General features: G+C 39.5%; 1 protein-coding gene across 15 annotated transcripts in view; it reads right to left on the bottom strand.

Moving 5' to 3' along the window:
• The window catches only part of LOC110956487 (regulating synaptic membrane exocytosis protein 1-like), a 238,001-nt gene that overhangs the window by 213,006 nt on the left and 2,362 nt on the right, over positions 1–22,633 (bottom strand). The gene's annotated exons all lie outside the window — the stretch shown is intronic.

Raw genomic sequence — 22,633 nt, 5'->3', positions numbered from 1 at the left:
AAAATTCAGATTGGACATTAATCATGAGCACATCCAATTAGAAGATTTTGAAATTTAAGTAAGTACTATTTCCTCTAAGTGCTGCAAATTAAACATAATAGGTTTGATTCACTGGTGGTACAAAAATGTAATGCACACTGTCAACAACTTAAACAAGGCAAAAAAAAAAAAACACTTCTCCCAGGAAAATCAAATGTTATATAATATAGAAAACAATGCTTTAAATGACTGCTTTTGTTTTGGAACAAGCAGAACATGATCAGGCTGATAGAGTAAGCCTCATTGTAACTAATTGTTTCTGCAGCTATTGTGTTCATTAAGGATGTCCTTGGATGTCCTCAAGTAACTCAAAATGAAAAATAACACAGATTATTGATGTCGCAGAGATAAATGTGTTTATGTCTATCGCTCAGCTACTTCAGAAGTGGCCTTTTGACTTGGTTCAATGGATGCTGCGGGGCTGCTGTTTGTCTTGCTGGCAGGAATAAGACCTATTGCTCTGAATGTAGGGCTTCACCCAGAGAGGGGAGTTCATCTTTGGTAGCACACTGGTCTCTTGTGCCAGCAATGTGATGAGGCTGCTGTTATAGAGGAGCTTTAGGGAGGTGATGTTACATTAGCTTCAGTGGAGATGGCCGGTCATTTAAACTGGTTGCACTGTGATGCCATCCTAAACATTTTGGTCTTTTTCGGTTATTTCTGTCAAGCTGAAAATGTAAAATACATCATGTATCCTGTATGCCATAGTATTTTTCCTCAAAGTGCCGGTTGAATGCCAGACAGGTGTTGTGAAGATCACATAAGTGTTGGGCGCAAATGATCAAACAGCAAACTCATCCTCCAGACTTTCCACAGTCTGCAGTCGGCACGCTGTTTCAAATAAATCAACCTCCCACTCTGGGTGGACAGCAGCTCTTCGACAGCCCAGCTAGTTGTCTTGTTCCCCCGCCCACTCATTCAGCAGCTAAACACACTCCAGCTTATGCAGCTTGAAAAATGACTTCTCTAATACTAGTGTTGGACCTTTTTACATCAAACCCCACAGCTGACACAAACCATTGTGCCAGTTTACAGAAGCTGTAAGAACAGGACAGAGGTCATCTACATTTAACCTACAGGCACACCATGCAATAGTAATTAATTAATGATAAAGCATGTTAAGGAATTAATAAAACTTGATTCTATTGTCTGGAGAAATGGTAAAATACAGTATTCAAGTCACATCCAACCAAAATTAAATGTTCTTTTGTGTCAGCATCTCAAGGACAAGGACATATAAACTGAACATGTTAAAGTAAAGCTCTTCATTATGGTCCCATAACATTAAAAAGGGCTGGATATGGGGCCACTTTTCAGTCATGCTGAGAAAAAAATGTGGTCCATAAAGCATGGTGTTCATCTCTGTAGCACTTCAAAATACTTCCATTTTGTAACACAATCACAATGTAAAGTCTTTGGGCTGAGTGAGATCCAATGTCCTGTGAAAAAGGGTTCACTGTTATATATGAGCCTATAGAAATATATGACTAAATTCTGCTGTGATCTTCAGCTCTGCTGGGCGCTTCAGTACTTTTCGACCCATTGTTTTCTCAGTGCAACTAATCTTGGTGAAAAACTCAACTAAACCCGTTGTCCACTGTTGAGCACATCAGATGTGGTTAGACACATGCAGATACTTAGAACTGAAGAGGGCTACAAGCATACTTAAAAACATATGTAGTGTTTGTTTGCTGGAAATAAAATATGCCAGCTTCTTCTTTATGAAAAATAAACAAAGCAGATTAAATAAGTTCAACAGTTCAATGCATTCTCCCTATCCAGAAGATATGCTTTTCCTTTTTTCATGTGTTGAGCTTGTACTGTAATTATCCACTGCGAAAATCACAATGGCTCTGAGGCAATAAAGAGGGACAAAAAAGTTGGAGTCTTTGCTAGAGTGAAAAACAGCTGCACCATTATCGTCATGTGGAACAGTCACAAATGAGTATCACAATCTGAGAGCGCTGCGTCAGGTCATTTAGGATTAACAATCAGCAATCAGCAATCAGCACAGATTACAGCTCGTGAAAAACACTATCGCTCCACTTCGGTAATTAGAACCTCTAGCTGATCTCAAGACATCTGACATGCATGTATATGTGAGAAATGAGCAGTGATGAAAAACTATGCTTGGTAAACTTCCTCCTATTAAATAATGGATCCAATATCTGTCAGTTGCGACTTCACATTCACTTCTAACTATTCAGTGTTGCACCAAACACATACTGTCGAATTTCACCTCTATTTTCTATTCCCCCGGAGCTTTTAAGTAGCAGTGCGCTACAGCTAATCTCTCAGGCCAACAGTCTGGCTCATGGCTAACGACTAAGTGTCAGCGTAACAGATGAGGCTGCTGTCTACCCTGACCTGTTTACAGACACTAAAAGCTACAGGCGTGAATGTTGCCTGTGATAAATCATTCATCCACAATGGCTCCAAAATGAACTGGTGGCAAATGAACAAGAGCCACCAGCCCAAAATGGTGCTAAATCAATACATCAACCAATTAATCTAGCCTTTTAATTCAATCAAACATAGATTACAAGTTTTGAATACTTAAATATTGATTTTCTTCCCACACAACAACAGGATAACAAGACTAAGAGTGTGGTATTAATAATAACAAATTAAATCATTCATTTAGCCAAAAATTAAATCATCAGCAGTGTTTAATAACTACTGGGGTGATGGAACCCATCAAATCATTTTTGAATTTCCGTCTAAAATCATTCCAAAGCATGCATTTCAAATAGCATCCAGCTAAGTACCCGAGGCTTTACTCTGTTTTTTTAAAACCTAAAAAAATAATCTTTTAGTTCCATATTTGAATAGCAATTTAAAAGTGATAAGCTGAGCTGACGTTGGGAAGTTTTTCAGCTTGCTCAGAATGACAGCTGACACAATGTAGATGGATTAGTTCAGCTCTCGCTACACTGGTTGACAGTGAAACACGCAGACAGCTGGAAGGTGGTCGAACAGGGGACCAGTGGAGCTGGAAGCACGGCATCCTGATGAATGAGTAATTATCAGTTATTATCTGGACAAAATTGAATCCAAATCACTGACATTTAAATTGCACTTCTTATTATTACCTCAACCTGCAGTTCAGAACTTTTGTCTCCTTTCTCCCCTCTGGCAGTGAGAACAATTACACAAACACTATTAAACCTTGCTTATGATGTGAATGTAATAGCTACATTGCCTTCTTCAAATATTTTGAAATACCTACCTACCCAAGAGCAATAAGGAGGCATCTGCCCTCAGCTCCCTCTCACCTCTTACAGCTCTCAAATGAGGAAAAGTCACACCAATGGTAATCCATATTTGTTCCTGTTTCTTATTCATCTGGAGAATCAGAAGCCTTTCTTGGACACTACCACTTATTTTTTTCTGCCATAGGCTTTGCCATTGCCCTAGTTGCTGTAGCCTTCTCCATTTCCGTTGCTACGTCTTCATTTCTGGCAAACCAACAACTGCAGGTTGATGTAAAATCTCTGCTGGTGTGCCAGTGCACAAACATTACCACAAACACCAGATTTAAATCATTGGTATATTGTGAAATACGATTAGCTGTACCTGATGTTAATAGGTTGAATCAGCAATATGTGAACTCATTCGGAGAAAGCTTTAATGTAAGGAATGTTCGTATGTAGAAGTCAAATCCTGTTGAAATAACTAGTAAGTGATCTAATATACAGCGATCAGGATTAACGTTCTGATCACTGACAGAGGAAGTGCATAACATTGATTGATTGATGTCTTCATCATGGCACCTGTTAGTAGGCTGGATATATCAGGCAGCAAGTGAACATTTTGTCCTTGAAGTTTATGTGTTAGAAGCAGGAAAAATGGACAAGCGTAAGGATTTAAGCGAATTTGGAAAGGGCCAAACTGTGACGGCTAGACGACTGGGTCAGAGCATCTCCATAACTGCAGCTCTGGTGGAGTGTTCCTGGTCTGCAGTAGTCAATATCTATCGAAAATGGTCCAAGGAAGGAGCAGTGGTGAACCAGTGACAGGGCCATGGGTGGCCGAGGCTCACTGATGCCCGTAGGGAGGGAAGGCTGGCCCGTGCGGTCCGATCCAACAGACGAGTTGCTGTTGTTGAAACTGTTAAAGAAGTTAATGCCGGTTCTCATAGAAAGGTGTCACAATACACAGTGCATCACAGTTGTGTGTGGGGCTGCACAGCCACAGACCAAAGTGTCCATGCACCAAAAATGGGCATGTGAGCATCAGAATTGGACCACAGTGCAATGGAAGAAGGTGTCATGGTCTAATGAACCACGTTTTCTTGTACATCACGTGGATGACCGCGTGCGTCGCTTACCTGGGCAACACTTGGCACCAGGACGCCCTATGGGAAGAAGGCAAGTCAGTGGAGGCAGTTGTGTTGACAATGTTCTGCTGGGAAACCTTGAGTCCTGCCGTCCATGTGGATATTGACATGTACCACCGACCTAAGCATTGCTGCAGATCATGTACACCTTTTCATGGAAACAGAATTCCATATTAGCAGTGGTCTCTTTCAGCAGGATAATGTGCTGTGCCACAAAGCAAAAATGGTTCAGGAATGGTTTGAGGAGCACAACAACCAGTCTGAGGTGTTGACTTGGCCTCCAAATTACCCAGATCTTGATCCAATCAAGCATTTGTGGGATGTGCTGGACAAACATGTCTGATCCATCAAAAGGGGGAACAACACAATATTTGCCAGGTGGTCATGATGTCCTGCTTGATCCTTGTGCGTTGTCTTGCAAGGCATGGTATCATTCTGTGCCTTCGTCTTTGGCAGAGCAAATCCTTAAAAAGCGCATTTTAAAGTAGAAACCTATGGGCACAAAAGAAGGCTTGTTTAAGGCCTTCTGCCTGATTTTACCTTGTTTTTTTCTGTTGCATACTTCCTCAAAAATTACATATAAAATACATAATAAGGCAGGCTCACACTACAGACTATCCAATCTGGTTGAATCAAGCACACGAGGATGAAATTCACAGACTTTTCTCTCACTAATTGCCGACATGTTCCCACTACATGAATGGAAAATGGTGATGTCAATTTGAGTTTATTTAGTAAATGTGTAAATCTAATTTCTTTGGTTTAAAGAACATATGATGTTTGAAAACACTAATGTGTCTATTTGTACTGAAGGTTATCAACCTGTCAACTTTCATTCCATCTTTAAACCAAACATCATCAATAAAACAAAGAAAGAAGACCCAGTTGTCCCTTTGTGTTCCTCATGGCCAAACAGGCTTTTTTCAAGTTTGGGCAAAACTGTGTTAAAACACATACAAAACTCAACAATGCTCTTTTTCATTTTCATTTTTTTGTAGTTCTTTTAAATTCAATATTGCTTTACTGTGCTTAGTTTTATTTCCTGCAGCCCTGAAACGTTTGAATTTTGGTTCAACTATGTAAGGCACGTTTGAAAAGTGTAACCAAGCACTAAAAAAAGTTTAATATTACTGTTACCCTCCCTAACCCCAAAGGTTAGACTATGAAAAAGTGCACAGCTGATTGAGTTTTAAATTTCCAACAAAGGAAGTGAAATGGTGTAATTATAAAAGCACATTTTAAAAACTGAAAAAATAATCATCAATAACACGACACAGACTTCTCCTGCTCTTGATATGATGGTGAGAAGTAAACCCAGTTTTGCTGTCTGCAGTGTTTGACAGAGGGTTTTTGTTTGTTTGTTTGTTTGAAATATCACCACCAGTAGCTGTTGGAAGTTTAAGGTTAGAGTTAGGGTTTCCTGAGTCTGAAATGCACAAAAATGTGTCCTTACAAGTAGTAGCTTAATTGGTAGCTTTATGGATTTCCCAAATTTGTGTTGATATTGTCCAAGGTATCATTTCTAGTACTACTAAAACACACACAACCACACACTTGTCTTTATCTCATTCTGTATAAAAAACACACAACTAACGTGTTCTTCAGCAGACACAGAGCTGAACTGTGAGCTTTCGCTCAGCTGATCCCCAACATGCATTTAACATCACATGCGCTCACAGTGCACAGAGTTTACATTGACGCTGTTTCTAAAGGGAAGGTCTCCTCTGTTATGCTAATGGGCTAGATATTGCCAGTAATTCAAGGTTAGTCAAACAGCAGTTTGTTTGGTTGCTGGGCACGCTCGAGAGACTTTCCTGTCCTGGCTCGACAGCATGCTGGCGGAGCTACAGCCATCAATGTCACTTCACAGACAGCCCGAGATGGAGCATTTGTTTCCGAGTCTGGTCCTGTGTAGTACACAAAAGAAAAGGCCAGGCGAAGAGCCAGCAGAGAATGTAGTCCCAGTGAGAAGTATGGAGTGTATCGCTGCCTGGAGTGTTAGAGACACAAATCGAGGAAGAGGAAAATTTTGCCACCTTCGTACGCATATACTGGGCTTACATATGAACACTTTAAAGTCTCCTGACAGGAATTTTATCAATTTCAGTCTCCTAAATCAATGCCTTCACAGCTGCTGATGGGCTTTTTTTTTAGGATGAATCTCAACTGACTACTGTGTGTGTCTACTTTTCAGACCCCTGCACTGTACTGTCGCCATAAACTGCATTGTTTTCTCAAACAAATCAGCTTAGATTGCTTCAGCGCTTGCAGAAAGAGAGAGCGAGGAAGAGAGATTAATATCAAATGAAATAAGAAAAGAGGGAATAAGATGGAATAGGAGGCAGGAAAACAAACCCAAAAGCCACAAGGAGAAGGAAGAGACAAAAAAAAAGAAACAGTAAAGACAGACAGAAAAAATCTTTATTGCATTTTCTTCCACTCTGCCTGGTAAGAAAGGAAGCACACAAACAGAGTTATTCTTTTGGAGATTTGATTTTAGAAGCAGAGAGTAAATTCAGTACACTATAGGAACACAGAAGAGGCAATTTTACCCTTTATGGTCTCTCTCACAAGGTCTAATAGTGTTCAGCTTTCAAACAATCTATCACCAGAAAGTCAACTGTATCAAATCCATAGATGTATTTCTTAGTGGATAATGGTAAAACCTGCAATGTCTAATTCAAAAAAAATCTCTGAAAAGGAACAGAGAACTTGTTTGCTTAACCAGTGACACATATTTGAATTGCACTGTATTTTGAGTATGTCTTCCTCATTTTTGTGGTTGAAGCCTGGTTCACCTAATGAATAGTCATGTTTCCAACAAGCATTGTCCTGCTGCTCAGGAAAGCTTGAACTGTGACTGCTACTGATACAATGTGACCATTGAAAGCTCATTTAAAGAATCCCTAGTTAGAAGTTGGTGGGTTTTTTTTAACTTTCAGACTCAGTAGCATAAGAGAAGCAGTCAGTATGAAGAGGTGCTGCCTTCAGGCCCAGGGGCCTAAATGATCATGGGGTTCCACAAGCTCTGTTTGAAACAACTGTGAACATTTCTTCTACAATTCAACAGTTTCATTCAGCAGATGATTTTATCCAAAGCGACATACATCTGAGAGTGGATACATCTTGTTGGCAGGTCAATTTCGTGTCCTCAAGGAAATGAAAGACAACCACAAGCAGTGGCAGACCGTCAACAGACAGATGCAAAACAACCATAGAGAGACAAAATTGCAAAAAATAAATGAAACTTTTTCACAAAAAGCAAAATCATCACACAGAGGCATAAATTGTTGATAGAAAAATTTTTAAAAAGACAAATCAGTGACAAAATATTAGCAAAATCAGAGTTGAAACATCAATAAACACATGCAAAGTCCTTGTTAAAGGATGCAAAATCATTACAAAGAGATGCTAAAAAATGTTGTAAACAGCTGCAAAAGGATCACAAAATGAAGCAAAACTATTGCAAAATGATAAAAAAAAACACCACGAAAAACTTAAATGGCCGCGTGGACCACACGGACTATCAAAATGACCACAAAGTGTTCCAAACCAAAATATGAAAAACAAACACATCAAGAACAAACACAAAATGACTAAAAAGCACCTTAGTTGTGCTGCTCTAATTGATAAGGGGTAGGGGGCTTTGTTAAACATTTAAACATGTCTGACATCTAGTCCTCGCTGAAGATCTCCAAAAGCAGTCGACGTACCAAGAAATCAACAACAAATATTTTGATGAGGATCAGACGTTCAGTGCTGTCCACGTAGGATTTCCAGGTATCAGCAGCACAGTGGTTGTCCGTAAATTCTCCTTAAACTGATTTTAAACGATCCATTTTGTCACATCATCCACCTCTGGTGCCAGGTGGTGGCAAATTTTCTCTCTTCCTTCTCCCTTCTCCTCTCTCTCCAGGTGGGTGTGAGCGTGGTGTGTGGTATGTCGGCAGGTGCTGCCAATCTGCAATCACCTGGATTCTTCACATGTTCTCCACCATCAGTTTAGTTTTGTAGATCAGTAGTTGGATTTCTTTGTGAGCGTTTAAATTAAGTTTCCTATTTCTTCGGTTTGGTGTCTAGTACTCCCTGTTATTCGTGTATTCTGTTGTAGTTTCCCATCTCAATTATACCTAGTCCTGGTTAGTTGCTTTCTGTTGTTTATCCGTATGTCTTTTCAGTTCTGTGGTTTATGAGTAATACTTTCTGTTGTAGTTTTCTGCTGGTTTGGAAATCGTTTAACTCCAAATCCCTGTCTGCCGTGTCTCTGTCGTCCTGCGTTTGAGTCTCTCTACCAGTGCTGTAACACATCTTATGTTGTGTTGTGGCCAAGGTGTCTATATTTGTTGTGGATGACCACACTTATAGGGGTCTACACTGAACATATGTGAACAGTTCGAAGAGCAGATGTACTGCAGAATGTGTCTTTTTGTTGGCTACACCTGCAATGCAAGTACAGCATAAGTTTGTGCCAAAACCAGACTGTGAGCTTTCATTGTAGGATTGTTGTGACTTCTCTTTTTGGGCCCAGTGAAATGTGAAGTTTTTCACAAAGTATGGGAAATGTGGGAAAATTGACTACTACAAACTATATAGACTTTGGAAGGAATACAGTTACTTAGCAACCATCAGAGGCAGAGTGCTGGCAAATAAGTACCACCAGGGTGATCAAGACTCCAAAGTGCAGGCCCTATCTGATACAAAGGAGTCATTTCTGTTATACCGCTGGGTTTGTTCAAATCATATAGACACTTTATGACCCATTTGTGAGTAAAAGCATCACAAACACCTTCCAGACAATACATACTGTAATTTCAAGATTGGTCTGTTTTTACATTTGCAGCTCCACTTGTGCACTGCTCTCATGCCTGGCGTAGCCACTTTTTATGATTACAGTAGAAGTGTAATCAGTGTGAATGCTCAGCACACACACAGTGTACCTACAGGATTGCAGTTGGAGTGAAAAAAATGGCATCATAGCCACCTGACAGCTGATAGAGCCACCTCCAGCAAGGAGCAATTCTTCTGGTGTCAAAAAGAAGAGCAACTGTATAGAAAACTCGGAGAAAATGACCGTACTTCTCATTTGATGTCAGTGAGCATTTTGTAAGTTTGTAGCCCCAGTCACTAGGTTTAGGTCTCCTTCAGTACAATGTAATGTTTATTTAGTAGTAATAAAAATAACAAAGCATTCTATGTTTCAGGGCTACCTTGTGATTGACCGGTTGGTACCATATCAGTGTATTCTCAATTAGATCCACCCCTCACTCATAATGTTGCATTATAACCAGGATGGTGATCGTCAAACTGACACTTGACAACCCAATTGGGTGATGCTACGATGAATCTTTCATATAGTCTATATTCCCTCCCTTGGCCCTACTATGGGGTCCTACATGAAATGTTTCTTTTGAGGATCAGGGCGTAGTGATAATCTACACGTCATTTGGAGGGCTTGACGAAACAGGACACCCTACCCTACATGGCAGTACACAAAGCGGAGGAGTAGGGCCAAGTGCCAAGTTGGGGAATTAGGATTTGGCCCAAAAACTGTCTTTTGCGTTGGTAGTCTAATTCAAATGTTGAAAAAGCTGCACATTTCAGGCTATGTGCAGTTTATAGGCTATACGTATTTATGCACTCAGTTCAGCTTCACATTAAGTATTTTTACTGTCTCCCACAAACATCTAGTGCATTGTTGTTTGATAGTGTAATTTAATAAACTAACCTGGGAACACAGTGAACACAACAAATTGTGACAATGTACTGTTGAGTCATGTTAACCTGCCACTTAGGGAAATAGCTTCCCACGTAAAAAATTACATCATTTGAAAGTAGTCAAGTTACGTGGCCATTATTGGAAAAAGTCAACTAATAGCTTTGTTAAATGTAACGCCTATGCCCAACACTGATAATGCTCTGTTATTGTTACTGCTGTGTAAATGGTTATATTGTTCCTCACTTCCATTATAGGTTTGGCCAAAAAAATAATAAGAGTGTGCCAGCCCACACAGACTACTGATGCACACATCACAACTGGGGCTCTTTTTGTAATACATATGAGGATTGGATTTGCCAATAAAAAGGATCAAAATAACTAGCTGTCATTAACATACCTGGCAAGGACAAGTATCAAACAGCAGCTGCCTGAGGATGAAAAAATACTTGGACTCCAAACACCTAACAATGCACGGAGAGGATTTTATATTGGCCTCTTAAATCTGACACATTGCCAAATGTCAATAATCTTCATCAAATACAAAAATATAGCCTCTCCCGCACTGTAATGAAGTCCAATAAAGCTGTCCTGTTATATATTCTGCATCAGCAGTGCTTGCAATGTTCAGGTTTGCTTTGACTGTCAGACACAAACAAATTGAACTCTGTGGCCTTTATTACAGTTTTAGTTATCGAGCAGCATGTCAGTAAAATACAAACCAGAAGCAACAACATAAATTAACCAATCAAAATGACCACAGAGTTGAATTAACACAAAGCTGATGAAAAGCTGAGCTTCACTCGCTTAACAGAGGGAACCATTCATTACAGGGCTGTTGTATTGGATTGCATCATGATATTTTTTCCCCCCTTTTTGGGCAATGAATATAAAATACAATGTATTAAAACACACATTTGCAACGGTCTGTGTGGCTGGTTTTGTGGGCAAACATTTGAAGCTAAAATGCTTTGCAGACTTTGGGAAAAAGCAGGGAAAAAGGAAAACCCCAGAGAGCCTTTTTCAAGCAGTCGGTCTATCCAAGGCTGGTTTTCTGCCCTCAGCTCTAAAACAGTCGTATGTTCTATGTGACCTTTAATTTGAAGTTGTTCTTTTATTAGCAATTTTGAAATCTGAAAAAAATAGAAAACAGCCATCGGCATCAAGCATTACAATTGACCGGTGTTCTCCATACAAATCTGAAAGCTGGAATGAAGGTTGATGGGGAAAGTCATGTATGTGTTGTTATGTTGAGGTGTTTTTCTGTGATCCTACTGTCGTTATGATTTCTTTATTCAGACTTTTGATAAGAAGTATTCTTTTTCTTTTTATTGACTTTTTTTTTTTTTTTTTTTTTTGCAAAAAGACTTGCTCATCAAAAACAAAGCTTCTTGATAATTCTTGGATTGGTAAAAGGCCAAGACTGGAAAGCAGAACGGAAACAACAAAAACTGAAGAGCCTTAAAACTAAAGGAAACACAGTTCTCCTACACAGGCACAAGATGGGAAAGAAACTGTTAACCCTCATCCAAACAAAGTGGAAAGTTTCATAAAAGTTTTGGAGGTGATAATGACATGGAGACTGTCTGAATCATGGGCCAGAATCTAAGACTTCAGTGTGTTCAAATGTCTAAAAACTTCTTTCAAGATCTTCAAAGAATCACCAGAAGCCAGCATTCAAGGGCAGCAGGATTTATTGTTGACAAAAAAAAAATACAGGAGTAGTGATAATACCACAACAAAAAACAGGCGTACTGAGTGGTGCATCTTTTATGCTGTGAGACTTGGTCATTTTCTCCACACCTATAGGGCACATTTTTAGAGTCAGTTTTGACACCATTATATATATACATTTTTAACTCTATTGGTCAGATGTTGACATCAGGTTATCATATTTCAGCACTACATCACACCATACAGAGGACGTGTAGATCAGGATATCATCAGGTCATGTTTCACAGAGAACATGTTTGGACATGTTCAGACTCTGCTACAGCCCCCCTACACATTTTACCTATATTATTCTATGACAGATTTTATGCATATTATACCATTATAAATAGTGGTAACTCGTCTATAACTTAAATGATGAAGATGATGATGAATTAGCTGTGCAGTACTGATGGCGATCAGATTATTGTACTGCACAGTGAGAATGTACAAGGAGAGGATGCTGAACACATGCTATTCATGGAGACGGATGAGACTGATGCTATGGTTGCTGAGCCAATCAGCATCCAGCACTGTACTATGCATTTTATTTTGATTTAATATTCTTTTAATATGTTTTAATTATTATTATTTTTTAGATGTTATGTTATTTTTAGGCTAGAAAATGCTTATTTTACTGCAAAAATAATTATTAAATTAAATACAATTTTAAAATCCGCAATAGTGAGACCACAAAAAGTGAACCACAATATGGCAAGGGACCACTGTATTGTTAAATTTCTCCTTCACAAACACACACTAAACCATCAAAACATCAATCAGTTCCAAATAAATATTCATCATTACGGAGTTCTTAACTCTATTCTTCTGTTTAATAGCATTTGTCATATTTACATCATCTTTTGCTCACATTGTGCCCAAAATATTGCACTACAATATGGGATTTTTCAGAAAATATGAAACAATTAAACAGTATTAAACCAATGTGGCAGAAACTGCAGTTGAAAAGATGGAAGGCCACATTCATCGTGTGGAACAAGTTCCCAGCAAGAAGACAAAAATGAGGAAGCAACAAGAAAGTAAAGTACTCAAGAGAAAGGCAATCCCACCAGGAAAATATAAGGATATATCATGATCCTAAAGGTTATCTGTGGTGGAGTTTGTTAAGAAGTTACTCTGAGATGTGCTGCAGAGTTCCCTGACTATGACACTTAACAAGACAGTGCACCAGGCACTCTCCCCTAAACCCTCAAGGGACAGCGTGAACAAACCATTGTCAATAATAGGACGAGAGGATTCTGTGCAAGGCCTGGGGGAAGAAGAAGGTGCTTGTGAGTGAGAGATGAATAAACTTTGTTCAAAACTACTTCCCAGCAGTCCTGCAGCAGTGTCGAGGAATTTTCTGAAGCAAAATGAGTGTCAAAGTAGAAACAGATGTGCTTCTAGGCAGTCCCTGCTAAACTACACATGGAAATGAGACACCTGTACCAGTGGAAGGTGGCAACTGCTGACATGAAGGACAGAGAACCGCCCGTCAGTGTCATCTCACTGAAGACTTAGGCAGGTTAGACTAGGCAGCTATTCGGCTTCACTGGTGAGAAGGTTGGAGGACTGAGGCAGCAGGCCAACAGGAGAGGAGCAGGAGAAGAGTGGGAACACTGGGAAGGAGACTGAAAATTTTCACACACAGTCATAAGAGAGAGTCATGAAGTACTGACATACCTCAGGAGTGTTGGTAAGCTAAACAAACTCAGAATAGACAATGCTATATTGCTCTTAATGAATATACCCTGCCCAGGCAAAAAACCAAAACCAAACCACACTGTAATATTTTGTTGGACTGCCTTTAGCTTTGAGTATGGCACTCATTCACTGTGTCATTGTTTCGATAAGCTTATGCGATGTCACAGGCATTTATTTCTGTCCAGAGATGCATTCATTTTCCACCAAGATCTTATACTGACGATGGGAGAGTTGGACCGCTATGCAAAGTCTTATCCAGCACATCCCAAAGATTCTCAATGGGGCTGAGGACTCTGTGGAGTCCAGGCTGAGGTCTGGACTCCACAGAGTCCTCAGCGGGTTAACCCATGTGTGAAAATGATGTCTCATGCTCCCTGATCCACTCATTCACAATGTGAGCCCCATGAATCCTGGCATTGTCATCTTGGAACATGTTTTTGTATTTTCTGCCTAATGATATTTTGGCCTGACAAGAAAATGAAAGTTGTTAAATGTATGCTATTGGAAGATTGTGCTTTGTACTCACTATTTAGCTACTTACAAGACAAATTTGGTTAGAGTTAATCTGACACTGCAAAAGAATAAACAAAGTGTAAAATTAACACCACCAAGGCTGCTGTTGAAGAAATTTCACTCTTAGTCATTTGAAGTTTGCTGTAGTGGGGTGTTTATTGGTATTCCAGTATACGGTGGGCTTACCAACACAGAACATGAGTCTGCGAAGGCAAGCTGACCCAGAGCATTTGGAGAGTTACCATTTTATAGGGATGGTCAGAGAGTGGGTAAGAGGGTAGGGAGGGAGGGCCTATGCAAATACAAGGGTGAATATGGTTAATTTACGTAGGGTTGCTAATCAGTAACCAACATGGCAAGACAAAAAGAAAAAGACTAACCGAATCAAATGATCTGCCAAACAGTTGCAAATGGAAAAGGTGTGACAACAAAGAGTAAGAGGAGGTCTGACAGACAATAACAATAAACAAAAAAAGAATGTGAATAACCGTGGGAAATGGAATTAAAGGGGAACTTCGTTTTTTTTCAACCTGGGGTCTGTCTTCATATGTCATTTCATACATGTGAGTGATGGAGAAATGAATTTTCGACACCGAAAACACCGGTTCTCGTGCGATTTCGGAACGAGATTTGCTGTCTAGCGTCCTGAGATTTGGATACAGACCACAACAAAGAGCGATCGCCAGGTAATGTGGAGGTTTTCGTTCACTTCTCATCTCCAGTATGTTGTGGGACACTCATTGAGACTATCTGAGCCGGTCAGTGTGGGGAAAAAAGCACGTTAGGGCGGACTTTGACGTGGGGGGGGCAAGTTGCCCCATACTTTTCGCTAGCTGAGCTGCTAGCTGAGCTGCTAAGCTGCCTGCCTGGCTAAATACTGGAGCTATGTCGAAAATTCATTTCTCCATCACTCACATGTATGAAATGACATATGAAAACAGACCCCAGCTTGAAAAAAAAACGAAGTTCTCCTTTAAGAGGGTGCACATGACACTAGCGGCAAAAGTTGCTCTATTTTCTTCATCGCTGCTCAGTCGTATCATTTCTGACAGCTGAAATCTTGAAAAAATTTGTGTAAGAAACCGCGGCACTATAGAATGTGGCCATTTAATACAGATGTACCCACAAACAAAATGACCTTGCGCTGAGCACAGGCGTGTGTTATGCATGTGTACAGTACGTTATGTACAGACACCAAATAGCATTTCATTTCATAGCGTCAGGAATCGATGGAACCAATCATGATCCTCAGCAGGCAGCTGACGTAGTGTTCACTTGTAGTCATATTTACAGTGACGCTGTGACGCTATCTCACAATGATACAGAAATCTTTAACAAATCTGTGGATCCAGACTGTGAGCCGCATTACTGCCAAAATCTAATCACTTGGTCCTTTTGTCATTTCTGACCCTCCTTGAAAATTAAATCCAAATCCGTTAATCTGTTTTTGAGTAATGTTACTAACAGACAAATATAAATAATTTAAAAAAATGAATAAAAACAAACAGACGGACAGACAAACATATGCCAATCATCACATAACACCGCTATTCCTTGGTGGAGTAATATGGCCCACAGTTCCATTTCATATTTAAGAGAATGTCAGGAGTCAGGAGACTGACCAATTTAACATCTCACCCTGGATTACTCTCTTGACTTTTTTCATGCTGATGCCATCAAATGTCAAGCGACGCCTCTGGAAGACTTCTCATCCCAACACAGAATGTATTAAGTCACCCACCAATCTGCAGAAGTGCTGGACAGAAACTTATTTCTATGCTAATGGTGTTGACAAATGTGTTGTGATCGGGTTGCCATTTTTGAGTGGATCTGAATTGTCCCCTGAATTGAATTGTACTGTGAATTATCATATAATTGCATTCTCAGCCATGATTTATGTGCATGTCTGCGCTGGTGTGCTCCAGTTAGCTGGTCATGGCATTTCTGCAGCTCTAAACAGGTCAGGATGTTTCTTCACCAGGAAACATCAGTCTTTACCACCCCCTTTCTTGATCTCCCCACTCATTTGTTCGTTTTTCCTCTTCCTGTCTTACTTGCTTTCATTCATTCATTCCAAGCCTTTTTTTCCCCTCTAAGTTTCCCTGCCAGCGATGCTTTCACTTGCTCCTTTGTTCTTGGCATCTTCCATCATCTGTCTCAGCAGTATTTGACAGTGGGGTACCCTCAGGGTTATTATAGTAGATCTGCCTCCTTCATAGCATGCACACACACACACACACACACACATACACACACACACACACACACACACACACACACACACACACACACACACACACACACACACACGCATATGTGAACACTTATCTTCTCTTCTTAGTCATTTTTTACTGTCTATCGCTGTACTTGGCAGTGACACATTTTCTCTCCATCTCTTTGTCTCTATGCTCCAGTGTACCATCCTGAATACTGTTCTGGTACTATACTACACTGTGTATGTATATGCATATATCTGCATGCTGAGATTCACTAGTATGGATCTTTCCATTTCATAATTTTTACACCAAAACCTAAATGTCCCACTTTCCAGTAAACAAACCACGTTGATGAAAAATAGCGTACAACAGATATGACCAACCCCATTTTCTATAAATGTGAGAAGTGAATGACGATGAAGCTGACAGGGGTCTGCAGTCTCCTCTGCAGACTCTGCTGTGTGTGTTTCTGTCACGTAGCTGCACTCTGCCACTAGCAGGCAAGACCTCATGCATCCTCGTCATCGTGTGTCACTATTGCATGTCCCAGGCTAAACTCAATCACACTGACTCCTGACATTTGACATAATGTCACACAACAGCGAAGCCTCAAACCAACAGCGTCTCCTAATTCAACCCCACACTGGTAGCAGGCAGCAGACTCAGGTCTGTGAAGAACGAATGCAACACACATCAACCAAGCTGATGTTCCTTGGACCAGTGTGTTTACTGGGGATGCTAGTATGAGCCACAATACAGAGAGCTTGACCCAAGGCAAGTGTTTACATTAGAAGGTTTTAAAAAAAAAGAAAAAAAAAAGTATCTACTCCTATCGTGCTCTGACAAAGTGCTCTGGTAATGCTGAGTAGATTGGAGTTTAAGCTGTACAAACATTTCTCAGAGCTGCTCAGGAGGAAAAAGAGGGAAAAAAACACTGATTTATAAACCTTTCTCTGAGCACAAGGCACAAGTCTGCAAACTGGCTAACAACTAAATGTATACATCACATTAAAACTGCACTCATCAATAATTTCACATTAAATCCAGTCTTGTGTGTCGATCCTAAAAACCCTGTGAGGCAGGCTTCATATCTGTGGCTACAAATATGTAAAACTAACTTTGTGTAACTTGTCAATGTATGTAATGAAAGGCAAAACAGTGTATGAGATCTGAAAATGCAGCAAAATGCAGTTCCTCCAGTTGTTTTTATGCATAAACTCCATTTCTGTTGTAAGCAACTTTTCTGACTGCACAATCTGCAGTATTGTATAGTACATTTTAAAACAACCAACAAGTGAGGCTGGAGAGGTGCTAGCTACCTACTCACTGCTATTACTACTACTACTACTACTACTACAACCAATAATAATAATAAGTTTATTTATATAGCACACTTGAGTATAGCGTTCACAAAGTGCTATGATACTTAAACATGCAACACAGACAATAAAGCAAGTAATAAGCAGACCAGGCAGAGCAGTCAATTAAAAATAAATAGTAAAAATGATAATAAACTACATGAATAATTCACTAGATTAGCACTCATATCAAACAAAGGAACTAGGTAGTTTAAAAATAAAAGAATCAGATGGAGGGTAAAAAGACATGGGAAGCAAAACTGAAACAAAGTTTCTGGCAATGAGCTTTATGTTGGTGAATAATGGACTGAGGTTACTGGCGGTGAGATTGCTGTGTAGTTCGGAGGGTTTAAAAGTAACACCTGAGATTTTGATTTGTTCTGTTGAAAAAGGTTTTGAGCCATCCCAGAGTTATTGTCCTGAGACAGTTAAAAACAGTATTTAGGCCTCTTGGATCAACAAGTCTCAGTGGAAGGTATATCTGTGTGTCATCTGCATAAAAATGAAAGGATAAGATAAGATAAGATAAGATAAGATAGACTTTATTGATCTCACAAAGGAGAAATTTACTGTTACAGGGCTCTTAGGAACAAAAAACAGAGGAGTGCAAAAAGTCACGAAAGTGCAAGTACAAGATAATAAATATTGCACATAATAACAACTACACAGTAGTGTTATACAGTCTGATGGCAGTGGGGATGAAGGACCTGCGGTAGCGCTCCTTCTTGCACTGGTGTTGGATTAAAATACCAAGGGGAAGTAAAGAAAAAATAGAAAATAAAATTGGACCTAAAATTGCTAACAAACATAGCACTTCAACCTATAAAAGTTCGATATGTACCCCAGGGGTCTGCAGAGACCAACAGGCAGCTTTCAGTAGACTTTAGTCAGCACTACTTCAAACAAAAGCTAGTGTTGTTGTGTATCAGCTAGCACATTAGCTATGACAGATTTTGCGACATGATATTGTCAGTGTTGGGAGACTAATTTGCTTAGCTGCTCTGATAGGACAGAAAAATAAATTTATATATATATATATATATATATATATATATATATATATATATATATCTATAGCAAAAAAAAAAGAAAACACCAAACTGGAGAGCTGTGAGTCGCTGCACCCTTGCGCGCCGCCATCTTGCCAGAGTGCAATCTTGTGCAATATCTTGTGCCATATTCATTTCACACTGAATCTCTGCTCACCTCCAAGAACAATATGCAAAGCCACTTTATCAGTATGTGCAATTCTCTTTCTCACTGTATTTTATTGTATTTTTTATCATATTTTATTCTATTTTTATTTATTTCTTTATTGTAATGTATATATTTTTCCAAGCACCAAATGGAGCAGCGCTCCCAATTTCGTTGTATACCCGTGTACAATGACAATAATGACTTTCTATTATACATACATGTGTGTGTATATATATATATATATATATATATATATATATATATATATATATAACCTGGTTAAGATGTGTTGAAAGCCTTAAAATAAAGTCATTTTTTATTGCAGAAGCATACTTTCATACTTTCACACTAAAAATTGTTGAAAAATGTATTATAGGAGAAGATTCGGTGGTGTTTTGTTGGCAAAAGGGGGTTGTGCGAAGTATTAGCTTCAGGACTGCTAATAACTGTGGCACATATGATTTGATGTAAAAGAATTATTTCTTAATGTGTGATTTTTTTCCCCCACTGAATAAATGCACTTGAAATAAAGGGTGGATTTTTCTCTTTTTTCCATTGTGGTCCTATATTATTCAGAAAAAAACTGAATTTATTAGGAGCTACTTAACCAGGGGTGCCAGTAATTATGGAGGGCACTGTATAAGGGATGTATATTTTTCATTAAATCATAAATATGTGTAGAATTTATTTTGGTTGACCAGCTAGCTTACACCACTTGGCCACAACATTAAAACCATCCACGGAACTTTGCAAGTTCCCCTTGTGCCTCCAAAACAGCTCTCATCTCATCTCCCATCCTGACATGGACTCAGGACCTCTGCGGGTCACTTGTAGGCAGCAAATCCTTTCTGTCCAGCGTGTTGTGTGGCAGGGCCTCCATGGATGCTGTGTGTTACGGTGCATCCCACAGACACTAGATTGGATTGGAGCTGTCGGTCAGTGCTGTGGGCGTTTAGTCGTGTTCCTTTAGATGTTTCTGAGCAGTTTTTTGCAATTTGGCAGAACAGATTTGCTCGAGGAGAGAACTGTCATTAAGGTCATGGCAGAGATATGCTTGGTCTGCAAGAATGTAGAGTTTGGTGGTACATGTCAACGTAACCTCGATATGAATGTCCGAACCCAAGGTGTCCCAGTAAAAACATTGCACTGTAAGAAGATGGTCAATATCACTCACTTCATCTGTCAGTGGCTTTAATGGTTTTATGGTTGATTGGTGTAAACTATCAGTTATTAAACTGTGAGGCTGACTGAGATATTTAACTTCTGGGTAGTGGTCATGTGCATCTTTATACATAACCAATGTTAAGGGAAGCTTACAGTGGAAGGCTACATAGCTAAAACAAACTTAATTATGACTACATTGTTGTTAGTGGCATGAGAGTGTGTCATTATTCCCGTCTTTTATCCTTTGCTCTTCATTCGGCGTATGTCTAATTTTACACACTGTTGTCTGCCCATTGAGGTTTAATTATGTCTCCTGAGCACTGGAATTTGCATATTATCATCTAGCAAAGCTTTTGTTATTGTAAATTATCGTTCAATTTAGAAAAGCATTCCTCAGCTGTGAGAATTAACAACATGCTGGGCTAATTTGTTTTGAAAGCTGAGGTTCAGTGCTGTTGCTTTATGTCTGAGGGCATTCTGCATTTCCTTTATCAGCATCAGGACTGGTTGTGTGATAGAAGGTTACAGTTATGTAAAATTCAACATGTCTATTTTGGGCCCCTACTGTCCTTTCAGTTGTGCTGTCATTTACATACTGACACACAGTAACGGGTGGGCGCTTCTCATGAATAAAACACCATTTATGATGTGGAGACGTGACTGGCAAGACAGTTTGACATGTGACTGACAGGTATGGCAGCCTGACAGGAGGAGGAGATGGGAAAAGATTTTACAAACATTGTTGGCTTAGGACTGGAGTCATGACTTGACAGGTATGATATGGACAACTTTGATGGCAGGATTTAAAGGAAAAGCAAGAATGGTTTTCATTGTACCCTGGCATTAAAGGGCCAGTGACTGATTTGTCCCAATACTGGTTACAGACAAGCTAATCCAACATGTACATATCCATTTCTTGGAACAACCCTTTGAAATGAGTTGTCCAGCATAAAATGAAAGCGCTGTCTTTCCTCTGTGTTAGCTGCTAATAATATCTGAAGCAATTTTCATCAAAATGATCTCATTTGAAATTACATCTTGCTTGATGCATCATCTTAATTTCCAAATTGCTCATTGTGTGTGAACAGATGGAAGAACACGCATTCAAGGTTGACAAAGCGTGACAATTTAATATTAGAATAGAGCCCATTAAACCATTTGCTATCGTCACATCAGTCTCTTAAAAGTGATTTATCACTGAATAAGCCCATTACTGGGTTTTCACCCCAAATCCCTGAGCATGAGATTGATTAAGCCTCCAAAAGTCATTTTGTTTGAGGACAATGTAATACTCAATAAGTCTCAAAGGAGCAAACACAGCGCTAAAATGTACTGCTGCTTTTGACTGCCCTCCATAAACATCAGCCTTCCCTGGTCGCTATCGAGTTCAAATATTCAAAAGGTGCTTTCAACCTGTGAAATTATGAGCTTGTTTGGCTGCAATTAGTTCAGTGTGAACCAACTCTATTAGCGTGCCTCAGTGATTTCTCCTCCCTTTCCTCCAGACAAATCTCTTGATCTGTGTTGTGTGCGTAATTAACCATCAATGATTAGCTTCTCTGCTGAAGTGAAGAATACCAGTAAGACAGGCAGCTCCTGCACTCACATGTTTCAAGGAACTTTATATGCATCTGATAATTCAGCTATTGTTTGATCTGACCTTGGACAACAACATGGGGGGTAATGACATGAGGCTAGGGTTATTGTATATCATTCGCTGTAGTTTCCTACACAATATCTTTGGCAGCATCCTTCCAGCATCAGTCATTTGCATAGTGAGCTGTAAGAATTAGGCCAAAAGCAGTTGGGTATTGGTGTAAATGGATGAGTCAACAAAACAAGGGCCCAAAAGTCACTGCTGGTTTTCTGACAACCACAACATTGTAACCATGACAAAGTAGGCGGGTCCTCTAACCTTAGCATTCATTCTAACCCAACACATCACGGTGTCCCCTGTCTCCTTATCAAAGCCACTGGTGTCAGATGTGAACAGCCTATTGATCACTCATCATTCCCTTACATATGCATATTTTTGCAGGTGTTTGCTTGTACTGTGTAGGCAGAGAAAGTACTGTGTTTACAAAATCATCATCATCATGGTTTGAGTTAAATGCACTCAGTTGTTACGTTTATCAAGTTACAAAGACTCAATTTTTTATGTTTTACTTCACGACTGGAAGATATAGCCCACAAAATCTGGTTTAGTTTGTGTTTATAAGTGATCAGAATGGATGATAACTCACTCTCTGACTTTCTAAATGGTGGAGTACTGGCCCACATATATGGGAGTAAGCAGCAATGATAATGCACAATTCATGGTTTAATAACATCCGAATGCATTGATTGTAATATAAAACAATAAGTTTTGTTTTCATGTTTAAACATAGCCAAGGTTTTATCCATTCATTGTGACATTAAATGCCTTCATTTATTTAACAATGATCTGTAGCAGGTTTAGAAAACACAGATGAACGATGGAGTCGTATTTATGAAGGTATTAGAGCAGAGGACGTTTCGATGTTTAAATTGTAAAACTTGGTCAATGTGGCACCAAATGAGAAACTAAAAAGAGCAACTGTTGTGACCAGCACTCATTTTCAATCCCAACACCTCACCTCAGTCAGGTCTGGCCATTGTCAGACTGATGTTGTATGATCCTCACATTAGGAATTTTCTCACT

The sequence above is a fragment of the Acanthochromis polyacanthus genome, chromosome 15 (genome assembly GCF_021347895.1).
Source record: "Acanthochromis polyacanthus isolate Apoly-LR-REF ecotype Palm Island chromosome 15, KAUST_Apoly_ChrSc, whole genome shotgun sequence".
Taxonomy (NCBI): Eukaryota; Metazoa; Chordata; class Actinopteri; family Pomacentridae; genus Acanthochromis; species Acanthochromis polyacanthus.
This window is presented reverse-complemented; position numbering and strand designations above follow the sequence as displayed.